Source organism: Nomascus leucogenys, chromosome 12, assembly GCF_006542625.1.
Source record: "Nomascus leucogenys isolate Asia chromosome 12, Asia_NLE_v1, whole genome shotgun sequence".
In the NCBI taxonomy this organism is placed as follows: domain Eukaryota; kingdom Metazoa; phylum Chordata; class Mammalia; order Primates; family Hylobatidae; genus Nomascus; species Nomascus leucogenys.
Window position 1 is genome coordinate 83,621,848 of NC_044392.1, and position 12,785 is coordinate 83,634,632.

At 38.2% G+C, this 12,785-nt stretch overlaps 1 protein-coding gene across 9 annotated transcripts in view; it reads left to right on the top strand.

Moving 5' to 3' along the window:
* The window catches only part of ZNF644 (zinc finger protein 644), a 108,405-nt gene that overhangs the window by 23,832 nt on the left and 71,788 nt on the right, over window positions 1-12,785 (top strand). The window lies entirely within an intron of this gene.

Sequence of the window (12,785 nt, forward strand, 5' to 3'; positions counted from 1 at the left end):
CAGTCAGGACCCTCAGCTGCAGGTCTGTTGGAGTTTGCTGGAGGTCCACTCCAGACCCTGTTTGCCTGGGTATCAGCAGCGGAGGCTGCAGAGCAGCAAATATTGCTGAACAGCAAATGTTGCTGCCTGATCATTCTCTGGAAGCTTCGTCTCAGAGGGGTACCCGGCTGTATGAGGTGTCAGTCTGCCCCTACTGGGGGGTGCCTCCCAGTTAGGCTACTCGGGGATCAGGGACCCACTTGAGGAGGCAGTCTCTCCGTTCTCAGATCTCAGACTCCATCCTGGGAGAGCCACTACTCTCTTCAAAGCTGTCAGACAGGGACATTTAAGTCTGCAGAGGTTTCTCCTGCCTTTTGTTCTGCTATGCCCTGTCCCCAGAGGTGGAGTCTACAGAGGCAGGCAGGCCTCCTTGAGCTGCGGTGGGCTCCCCCCAGTTCCAGCTTCCTGGCTGCTTTGTTTACCTACTCAAGCCTCAGCAATGGCTGCCCCCCCGCCCCCCAGCCTCGCTGCCACCTTGCAGTTTGATCTCAGACTGCTGTGCTAGCAATGAGTGAGGCTCCGTTGGCATGGGACCCTCCAAGCCAGGCGCGGGATATAATCTCCTGATTTGCTAAGACCATTGGACAAGCGCAGTATTAGGGAAGGAGTGACCCGATTTTCCAGATGCCATCTGTCACAGCTTCCCTTTGCTAGGAAATGGAATTCCCTGACCCCTTGCGCTTCCCGGGTGAGGCAATGCCTCACCCTGCTTTGGCTCACGCTTGGTGGGCTGCACCCACTGTCCTGCACCCACTGTCTGACACTCCTCAGTGAGACAAACCCGGTACCTCAGTTGGAAATGCAGAAATCACCTGTCTTCTGCGTTGCTCACACTGGGAGCTGTAGACTGGAGCTGTTCCTATTCGGCCATCTTGGAACTGCCCCCCCCCCCGCTTTTTTTTAATATCTTGCAATTTTTTGTTGAATACTGCACATTTAAAATAATGTCACAACTCTGATAATCAGATTCTCCTCTCCTCTCTGCCCCAGTGTTGTTTGTTATTTTAGTGATTTTTTTTGAAACTAATTGTATAAAATCTGTATTATTTGTCACATATGGGCACTGAAATCTCTGCTCAGTTCGCTTACTGGTCAGCTAATGATTGGACAGAGATTTCGTTAAATGCCTGGGAGCAATAAATCTTTTTGTTGAAGTTATGTGTGTGTTGGGACGCTCCTTCAACACTTAACCAGGCAGTTTACAATTCTGCCTTACTTTTTACTTCCTGCTTGTGCAGAGCCTCAAGTTTAGCCAGAGGTGAGCACTTAGGTCTTTCCTGGTCGTATGTACAGCCCTTTCTGTATATGTGGCTCTCTAGAGTCTCAGGAATATGTTGGAGCTTTACAAAGCCCCCAGCTTTTCTTTTTAAAGCTTTTAGTCTATTGTTTGCCTCAGCTGTTGTTCTCTCCCTCAGCCAGCTGCAATATGAAACAATTACCTCTGATTGTTTTTGACAAATGTCGTTTGGTTGTCCTAGGGTATTGGGGGAAGCTTTTTATACTAGATAAGTGCTGAGTCAGGTCAAATTAAGATAGCTTTGCGAGTAGAGTCTTCCAGGAGACCACCAGACATGTTAAATAATGACAGTTCTCTGGAAATGAGGTACTAAAAGAGTTCCAAACCTCTTCTGTCTTCCCTAGTGCCTGCCAGGCTGTTGGGTTTTTGTTTTTAGTTATAAAGCAGTGGGGCCTGGCTCTGTGCTCAGGCTGGAGTGCAGTGGCATGGTCATAGCTCACTGCAGCCTCAAAGTCTTGGGCTCAACTGATCCTCTGGCTTCAGCCTCCTGAGTAGCTGGGACTACAGATGCATGCTAACATGCCTAATTTTTAAACATTATTTAGAGATGGGGTACCACCATGTTGCCCAGACTGGTTTCAAGCACTTGGGCTCAAGCAGTTCTCCACCTCAGCCTCTCAAGTAGTTGGAATTATAGGCATAAACCACTGGGCCTGATCCCCCAGGCTGCTGATTTTCAAAGCTATTACCCAGCTGTGGGGGAGAATGGGAATAGGGCAAGATAAAATGCCTTAAAGTGTGCTGGTCTTCCCAAATAAGATTCAGCCATCTATCACTCTTCCTAGATTGCTCCAAGCCTTTGGCTAATTTCCAGAGTTCACAGAATGTTGATTTTCACAGTTTTTGCCAGTGATCTTGCTGGTTTTATGGAGATGATTTTCGAAGGTTCTTATTCTGAAATTTTTGTGCATATCCTACTGTTGAGTTTTGAGAGTTTTAAAATATTTTAGATATGAGTCTTTTGTTAAGTATATAGTTGGCAAATATTTTCTCTTATTCTAGAGGGTATGTAGGGTTATCTCGTAGTGATTTTTATTTTGCATTTCCCTGATTCCAAATGTGACTGAGTACCTTTTAATGTATGTATTGCCAAGTTTTATAAATGTTTTGTGTGTCTTTGGAAAGAATGTGTGCAGTATTTATGTGTCTGTGTCTTAGTTTGGGCTACTGTTAACAAGTACTATAGACTGGGTGGCTTACAAACAACAGAAATTTGTTTCTCACAGTTCTGGAGATTGGAAGTCTGAGATCAGAGTGCCAACATGGTCAGGTTCTGATGAGGGCTCTGAGCCTCTGATGTCATGTTTTTGATTTAGTGTTGTTACTACTTTCCTTCCCCTCCCCCTTTTGAAACTCTTGTTGTTGGTTTTATCTGCTGGCCACAAACTCAATTTTTGTTTCCTGAAAATAACTTTTTTTCACCTCATTTTTGAAGGATAATATCATTGGATGTAGAAGATGTTGTTTCAGTATCTCCATTTTTTCTGGTAGGTCAACCATTAACAGTATTGTTTTTGATCTGTAACCAGTCATTTTTCTTTGGCTGCTGTCAAAGTTTCTCTTTGGCTTTCACCAGCTTGACTATGATATATATACATATGTGGCTCTTTGTGTATATTCCGCTTGGGTTTGTTGAGATTCTTGGATTTGTTAAGTCAGCATTTTTTACTGATTTTGAAATGTTTTGGCCATTATTTCTTCAGCAAAAAATTTTTTATGCTCATTTCATTCCTTTCTTTTTGGGACTTACATACATGTTGGACTGCCTAATAGTGTCCTACTGGTCTCTTAGGTTCTGTTTTTTTTTCTTTAGTCATTTTACTTTCTGTTCTTTGGATTAGGCAGTTTTATTTCCCTGTCTTCAAACTCACCAGTTCTTTCTTCTGCGGTCTTTAATCTTCTGTTGACTCATCTGATGAATTTTTTATTCTGGTTATTGTATTTTTCAGCTTTTTCTTTTTTTAAAGTTTCTGTCAGTTGTTTGAACATACTTTCTTTTAGTTTTTGTAACATGCTTAGAATAACTGCTTTGAATTAATTCAGGTAGACTCAGAATCAGTATCAGTTGATTTACTTTTCTTTTTTCCTGAGTCTGGTTCACATTTTCCTCTTTCTTTGCATATCATGTATTTTTTGCCTGAAACTGCACTTTATGGTATGTTTTAATGAATGATTCAGTTAATGTTCTTAGCATTGCAGGTCTTTTTTTTAAGGTAGATAGTTAACTTACCTGGGCCCGGACTGCAAACTTGGTCTCCCCTGATGTATGCAGCCACGGCCATCTCTGCTTTCTTCTAGCGTTTCCATTGCTGCTTTTTTGGCCTGGCTTCTTGGGGGTCTCCCAGTGTCTGAGTAAGCTGGTTGTTACCCAAAGATTTGTGGAGATTATAGTCCGATTTTGCCCTGTGGTTTTCTTGCTTCTCGGAATTTTACTAATTTCCAGCTGTTCTGCGGAGCTTCTAACCTTCACTAACACTTCAACCTTGCAGAGCTGCAGCTTCCTGCTGCCTACACTGCATAGTTGGGGAATGCATTCTGTTGAAAGGCAACAAATTACAGTGCTATTTTCAAGTGTAGCATCATTCTTTTTAGTTTCTGCCTACTTTTTCCTCAATCCCTTCAGGTCTTCTCTGTGACTACTGGTTTATCAGTCATCCAGTGATTTGGGCAAAGTTTATACCTAGAATTTTTGTTTGACCCCTCTGGTTCTCTGACTGCCGTGTTTTTCCCATTTAAATTTCCAGCTGTTTTCTCAGGCCTGAACACTGAGCCCTACGGTGATACTGTCTTTCTCCAGAGATAATTTTTGTGTGCTTGTGGGGTCTCTAGCATTCTGTGATTACTTTAATTAAATTTTAGGGATTGAAGGATCGATGAGTGCATATGGTATCTATAGGATGATGTCTCTATTTTTGGCTTGGATTTCTTCCATAGTAATTTCATTCCTGAGCATGTTCTCTCCATGAAGTGTGGCAAAGATAGCCACTGGCTGCTTTAACCTACAGCATTCTCATAGCTGTTTCCGCTGAGGATTCAAGTGACACTTTCCCAATAGTTTTTGCAAATGTACTAAGAAGCATGCTACATCTCCCATTTAGTCCCATCCTTGAAAAAGTTACTGTGCTAGGAGAACAGGGTAATCTGATCAGCCTGAGAGTCACTTGTTTATCCTTCCATTCAGGTGCCTAGGATTGGGGCCACTGTAATAGTTGAGTAAGAATGTGTCCCTATATGGAAATAAAGGTTACTATTAGTAAAAATAGAGGCAATGTTAGAGATAGAAGATTGCTCTATAACAGTTTTTATAGATTTTGGTGTGTCCTGAAAAATTTCATTGTATTGCTGGATCCAGTAAAGTTGTCTAGGAACAATATTTCACAAAAAATTATAATTAGAGGGACAGCATTAGGAGATATACCTAATGCTAAATGACGAGTTAATGGGTGCAGCACACCAACATGGCACATGGATACATATGTAACAAACCTGCACATTGTGCACATGTACCTTAAAACTTATAATAATAATAATAATAATAATAGTAAAATTATAATTGAGTGGTGACATTACTTACAAAGTGATTTTGGTCAGTTTATATGTCTCTGAGTTTGAAAAATTTTGTGACAATGTCTTGTAGAGTTACTGCTAATAAAAGAATGAAACAGATTTGTTCCTTTTTTCCCCCCTTGTCTTCAAGAGTTAAGAGACCTAAATCAAATGTCAATATAAAATAACTCCTAGGGCTAAGAAAAATTTATTATGGTATTGTTAAGATAGAGTTGCTCTGTCAGTTAGCTAATTATTGTGTAACAAATTACTTTGAAACTTAGTGGTTTAAATCAGTAAACATATTGATTAGAACAAGTCTGTGAGTCAGCCAGGTGGCATTTCTGGTCTTGACTGGGCTCATTTATGAGTCTGCATTTAGCAGCAGGTCAGGAAGGTGGCTCTGCTTCTCTTGGCTGGGTTCTCTGATATATTTGGGCATTGACTGGCCATAAGGTTGATCTAGGATGGCCTGTATTGAGCTGGCTGTAGTTTGATCTAGGATGTGCTGTGACGTCTGGGATACCCTCCCATCCTGAAGCAGATGAGAGTTGGCTTGTTACCATGGTGGTGGCAAGGTTTTGAAAGAGAGAGCAGAAGTATACAATGTCTGTTGAAGCCTAAGCTCAAAACTGGCAAACTGACATCTGCTGGATTCCACTGGTGTTTCTTGTAAGGTCAATCCCAGATTTAAGAGATCAGGGAGAGGACGCTACTTCTTTTTTCATTTTATTTTTTAAGAGACAGGGTCTTGCTCTGTTGCCCAGTCTGGAATGCAGTGGCACAGTCATAGCTCACTGTAACCTGGAACTCCTGGGCTCACACAATCCTCCTGCCTTGGCCTCTTGAGTAGCTAGGACCACAGACGTGCACCACCACACCTGGCTAATTTTTGTATTTTTTGTAGAGGCAGGGTCTCCTTGTGTTGCTCAGGCTGGTCTTGAACTTCTGGCTTCAAGTGATCCTCCTGCCTTGGCCTCCCAAAGTGCTGGGATTACAGGCATGAGCCACTGCACCTGGCGGACCACCTCTTGATGAGAGAAACTACAAAACTTCCTTGCCAAATACATGGATAATAAGGTGAAACAGAATTGGGCTATTCACAATCGGGCTTTTTGTTTCAGTTGGTAAAATTAGATTAATTTTCAATGTTTAGTTCTGAACTCATATTTCAGTAAGAATTGTTTGCATGTAGAAATTGGGGTAGGTACAAATTTTGTATATCAATCTGTCCAGTAGGCCAGATTACTCTTTGCTATATTTGTTTCATACATCAGGTCTGATGAGATTTTGGAAGCATTGTTTATACACTGAATTACCAATTGTAGGTAGATGTTGGTAAATTAGCAGTTGTTCAAAGGTGATTCATTTATATCATGTTTTTGGTTATAAATGACTTTTTTTTGGTGTACATTTATCATTCTAACTTTGAGATTTGACTTTTTTCTATTTGTTCTTTGTATACTGTGAATTTTTAACAGATTTATTGAAGTATAATTGACATATTAACAAATCATACTTACACAGTTTGAACAGATTTGACGTTTGTATACAGCTATGAAATCATTCAAGATAAGGAACATACCCTTTAGTTTCAAAAAGTTTCCTTATGCCTGTTGGTACTCCTCCTGTTTGCCGAGACAGTGACTGATCTGCTTTAGGTCATTTATAAGGTGGTTTGCATATTCTGGAATTTTACATAAATCAACATGTGCAGTACGTACTCTTTTTGTTTGGAGTTTTTTTTAACTCAATGTATTTTTTTTGAGATTCATTCATGTTGCATATATTATCAGTTCAGTCCTACATCCTCTGTTGCAGGTATATAATGTAAGGATTCACGTGTTGATGGACATTTTTCCCCCAGTGTTTCAATATTACAAATAAGGATGGTATGGACATTTGTATACAAATCGTTTGATATGGTTTGGCTCTGTGTCCCTACCAAATCTCATGTTGAATTGTAATTCCCAGTGTTGGAGAAGGGACCTGGAGAGAGGTGATTGGATCATGGGGACAGATTTCCACCTTGCTGTTGTTGTGGTAGTGAGTGAGTCCTCACGAGATCTGGTTGTTTAAAAGTGTGTAGCGCTTCCCCCCTTCACTCTTGTTCTCCTGCTCCACCATGGTAAGATGTGCTTGCTTCCCCTTCGTCTTCTGCCATGATTGCAAGTTTCTTGAGGGCTCTCCCAGCCGTGCTTCCTGTATAGCCTGCAGAACTGTGAGTCAGTTAAACCTCTTTTCTTCATTAATTACCCAGTCTCAGGTAGTTCTTTATAGCAGTGTGAGAACGGACTAATACATCATTGTATGGACATATGCTTTCATTTGTTTGGACAAATACCTAGGAGTTTCCACTCCATGACTGGATCCTGTAGTAGGTGTATGTTTGACGTTTTAAGAAATGGTGAAACTTTTACAAAGTGGTTGTACCATTTTATCTTCTCATATGAATGTATGAAAGTTTTAGTTCCTCCACTTGTTCACCAACACTTGGTATGGTTGGTCTTGCTAATTTTAGCCATTCTTATAGCTGTGTAGTGATACCTCTTTGTGCCTTTAATTTGCACTTTCCCAGTAACAAATTCTACTGAGCATCTTTTGGTATGCTTGTCATTCATATATTGTTGCCGAAGTGCTGCTTCAAATCTTCTGCCTATTTTGTAATTGGGTTGTTTTATTATTGAAGGTGTTAAAAGCAGGTTTATTGAGGCATAATTGACATGTAATGAAGTACACATGTTTAAAGTATACAGTGAGAAAAGTTTTGACACATATATATATTCAGGAGGCCACAAAAAAGATGATGAATATATTCATCACCCCCAAAAGTTCTTCTGGTGCCACTTTGTAATTCTTCTTCTCTGCCACGTTCCTTTTGGGGGGGTCTGTCTCTTTAACAGCATATAGTTTAGGATTACTTTCTTTTCCCACTGAGGCAAGACTCCTTTTTGTCTGGTGTTACGTGAATTAGGAGATTTTCCACTCTTAAGAGAACAGGTACTATTTCTGGTGCTGTGTAAGACTAGGGCAATTCCCTTTTCATTCTTTTGGGTGACTCTTCCTTGCTTGGATAGTTTCCACACAGAGTTGCTCTAATCATTATGTAGCTAGATACTTGAGGGTGTTCTTTGTGGAATTCTCTTCTCTTCAGTACTCTGCCCTCATGACTTCTTTAGGCTTTTAGCTGAGTCTCCTCAACTCAAGGATTACCACCAGATTCTGCATAGATAACTCTTTTCCTTGAGCAGGGATCTGTACTTTCTCCAGGCAGTAGTTTGCTCACCTTATTTCTCTTTCAGGGTTCACCATCAGGGGTTGCCTAATGTCTAATATCTGAAAACTGTTGTTTCATATGTTTTCTGATATCTTGAGTTTTCAGGGAGGAGGGCAAACCCAATTCCTGTTACACCACCTTGGCTCTTATATGTACTTTCAACTCTTCATATTTATCTTTTATTTTGGTAAAAAACACATAATAGTAAATTTGCCATCTTAACTGTTTTTAAGTGTACAGTCTAGTGAGTGTTAAGTGTATTCACATTGTGTAACAGGTCTCTAAAACTTTTTCACTTATGAAAAGAGAAACTCTGTATCTGTTAAACACTAATTTCACTTCCTCTCTCCCCCAGATTTTGACAACCACTCCACTTTCTGTGATTTTGACTATGTTAGGTACCTCATTGATGGAATCATATAGTATTTGTCCTTTGTGGTTGGCTTATTTCAGTTATAATGCCCTTGAGGTGATTGAGGTTCATCCATGCTATAGCATGTGACACAATTTCCTTCTGTTGTAAGGCTGCATAATATTCCATTGTATGTATACACATTCCCTTGATCTATTTATACATTGGTGGACAGTGGGTTTCTTCCTTCTCTTGGATCTTGTGAATAATGCTGTTATGAACATGGGCATGTAAATATCGTTTTGAGATTCTGCTTTGAATTCTTTGTGTATATGCCCAGAAGTGGGATTGCTGAATCATATGGTAATTTAACTTCAAATTTTCTGAGGAACTGTCGTGTTTTTCATAATGGCTGCACCATTTTATATTTTCCCCAACAGTGCACCAAGGGTTCCAATTTCTCCACATTCTCGCCAACACTTGTTATTTCCTGGGTTTTTAAAAATAACAGCCTCTAGTGGATGTAAGGTGGTATCTTGTAGTTTTGATTTGCATTCTCTGATGACTGGTGATGTTGAGTATCTTTTCTTTCTTACAATATTTTTTTTGAAACAGGGTCTTGCTATGTTGCACAGGCTGGAGTGCAGTGGCACAATTATGGCTCACTCCAGCTTTGACCTTCCAGGTTCAAGTGATTCTCCCACCTCAGTCTCTCAAGTAGCTGGTACTACAAATGCGGGCTACCACACCAATTTATTTTTAATTTATTTTTAATTTTTAGTAGAGACAAGGTCTTGCCATGTTGCTCAGGCTGGTCTCAAACTCCTGAGCTCAAGCAATCCTCCCACCTCAGCCTCTCAGAGTGCTGGGATTACAGTCATGAGCCACCACACTGGGCTGAGCATCTTTTCATTTGCTTGTTTTATATGCCGTCTTTGGAGGATTGTCCATTCAAATACTTCGCCCATTTTTAAATTCAGTCATTTCTTTTTTTGTTGTCAAGTTCGTTATATTACATATTTTGGATATTAACCTCTTATCAGATACATGATTTGCAAATATTTTCTCCCACTCTGTAGGTTGTCTTTTCACTCCATGGATTACTTCTTTTGATGTACAGAAGTTTTTAACTTTTAATGTAATTCCATTTTTTGTTCCCTGTGCTTTTGGTGTCATGTTCAAGAATTCATAGCTAAATTCAATGTCCTGAAGCTTTCCCCTATGTTTTCTTTAATAGTTTTATTGTTTTAGTTCTTATGCTTTGGTCTTTATCCATTTTGAATTAATTTTTGTATGTGGTTTAAGTAAGGGTCCAACTTCATTCTTTTTCATGTGGATATTGGATTTTCCCAGTACCATTTGTTGAGAAGACTGTCCTTTCCTCACTGTATAGTCTTGGCCCCCTTGTCAAACACCATTTGACTAGAAATGCATGGGTTTATTTCTGGGCTGTCTATATTTTGTTTCATTGGTTTATATGTCTTTTTATGCTGGCACCACTGTTGTCTTGATTACTATTTGTATTTAGTATGTTTTGAAATCAGGACATGTAAGGTCTCCAACTTTGTTGTTCTTTTTCAAGTTTGTTTTGGCTCTATGAGGTCCTTTGAGATTCCATAGGAATTTAAGGGTAGGTTTTCCTGTTTCTGCAAAAAATGCCACTGGGACTTTGACAGAGATTGCATTGAATCTGTAGATTGCTGTGGGTAGTATGGGCATTTTAACAAAAAATCTTCCAATCTATGGATATAGTGTGTTTCCATTTATTTGTATATTTTATGGTTTCTTTCAGCAGTGTGTTACAGCTTTCAGTGTACAAGTCTGTTGGATCCTTGGTTAATTCCTAAATGTATTCTTTTTGATACTGTTGTACATGGAATTGTGTTAATTTCTTTTTCAAATTGCTCATTGAAATACAACTGATGTTTGCATGTTTGTGTGCTTTTATTTTTTGTATCCTGCAACTTTGCTGAAATGATTCTAACATTTTTTTTTTCTTGAAAATTTAAGAGTTTTCTGCATATAAGGTCACATCTGAGAACCAGGGTAATTTTACTTCTTTCCAATTGGAATGCATTTTATTCTTTTTTCTTGTCTAATTGCTCTGGCTAGGACTTCCACTACTGTGTTGAATAGAAATGGTGACAGTAGGCATCCTTGCTTTGTTCTCTATCTTAGAGGAAACGCTTTCAGTCTTTCACTGTTGAGTGTGATGTTAGCTGTGGGCTTTTCGTGTATGGCTTTTATTATGTTAAAGTTTCCTTCTATTTCCATTTTGTTTTCATATGTTGAATTGTCCTTGCATTCCAGGAGTAAAGCCCACTTGGTCATGATGTGTAATCCTTTTAATGTGCTGCTGAATTTGTTTTGCTCCTATTTTGTTGTAGATTTTTGCATCAGTATTAATCATGGATATATGTCTATAATTTTGTTCTTGCTTGTTGTGTCTTTGTCTGGTTTTGGTGTCAGGGTAATGTTGACCTTATAGAATGAATTTGAAGTATTCCCTTCTTTTGAATTCTTTATGAGTTTGAGGAAGATTGGTGTTAATTCTTGTTTAAATGTCTGGTAGAATTCGCTAGCAAAGCCATCTGATCCTGGGCTTTTCTTAGTTGGGAAGTTTTTGATAACTGCATCCAATCTCTGTTTACTAGTTGTAGGCCATTCAGAGTTTTTATTTTTCGTGTCCTTGTTTTGCTAGGTGTACATTTTTAGGAATATACCAATTCTAGGTTATTCAATTGTTGATGTGTAATTGTTCATAATATTCTGTTATAATTCTTCTGGCATCAGTTGTAATGTCCCCTCTTTCATTTCTGATTTTCATTTTTCAAGTCTTTTTTTCTTAGTCTAGCTAAAGAGTTTATTGATTTTGTTGATTTTTTTTTTTTAAACTAACTCTAGGTTTCATTGAGTTTTTTTCTTTCCTTGTCTTCAGTTCTATATTTAGTTGGTCTCTGCCCTAATATGTATTATTTTTCTCCCTTCTGCTACTATTTGGTTTAGTTTGTTCCTCTTTTTTCTAGTTCCTTGAGATATAAAATTAGGTTGTTGATTTGTGTGTGTGTTTTTTTTTTAACATGTAATCTTTTGCTGCCATAAACCTCTTTCTTAGTACTGCTTTTGTTGCATCTCATAAATTAATGGTTTGTTGTGTTTTTGCTTTTGTCTCCGGGTATTTAAAAAATTTCTTTGTGATTTCTTTGACCCATTGGTTGGTTAAGAGTAAGTTTTTAAATTTCCACATGTGTGGATTTTCTTGTTTTCCTTCTGTTATTGGCTTTTAGTTTCATTTCACTGTGATTAGAGAAGGTAGTTAGTATGATTTCAGTCTTCTTAAATTTATTCAGATTTGTTTTGTGACCTACCTTTTATATAATTTAATGTGTATCTGAACTTTCAGAGTTAATTCTGAAGACTTTTCTGAATTGTCAGTGTTTAGTTTTCTAAAATATGTTCATGTCTCATCAGCATATTTATAATATTTTTGAAAATTAATAGACATTCTTTTTTAGAAGTTTTAGATTTACAAAAAATTTGAGCAGGGTAGTATAGTGTTCCCATATTCTAACCACCCCTTCCAACTGTCATTTTTCCCTGTTATTAACATCTTACATTAGTACAGTACATTTGTTACAGTTAATGAACCAATATTGACACTTTATTATTAACTAAAGACCATAGTTTATTCATATTTTCTTAGTTTTTACCCAATGTTCTTTTTCTGTTCCAAGATATATTACATTTAGTTGTCGTTTCTTCCTAAGTTTCTGAAGACTTTGTTTTTGATGACCTTATGAGGTTTTTTTTTTTCACCTTAACAGTTTTGAGGAATATTGGTCAGATATACTCTATGATCTTCTATTGGAATTTGTCTGATGTTTTTCTCATGATCAGGCTGTGGTTATGGGTTTTTGGGAGGATGCGTTATACTTGACATTTTAGTATTCAGGTGTTCTCTTAGAATACTGCTTGAAGCAAAGCCAGATGTGCCAACTGCTTTTAAGTTTTATCCTCTTTTTTTGTACCCCCTCACACTTATATAAGTGCTATTCCAATTATATTTCTTAGGTATAGATTTTAAAATACTTTCTATCATACTTCTTTGTAAAATATTTTTTTAAAAAAAGCTTGTTTGCTATTATCAAAAAGACAAAAGATAACAAGTGTTGGCAAGGATGTGGAGAAAGGGAGCCCTTGTGTACCTTGTTAGGAATGTAAAATAAACAGCCATTTTGGAAAACAGTATGGCAGTTTCTCAGAAAACTAAAAAT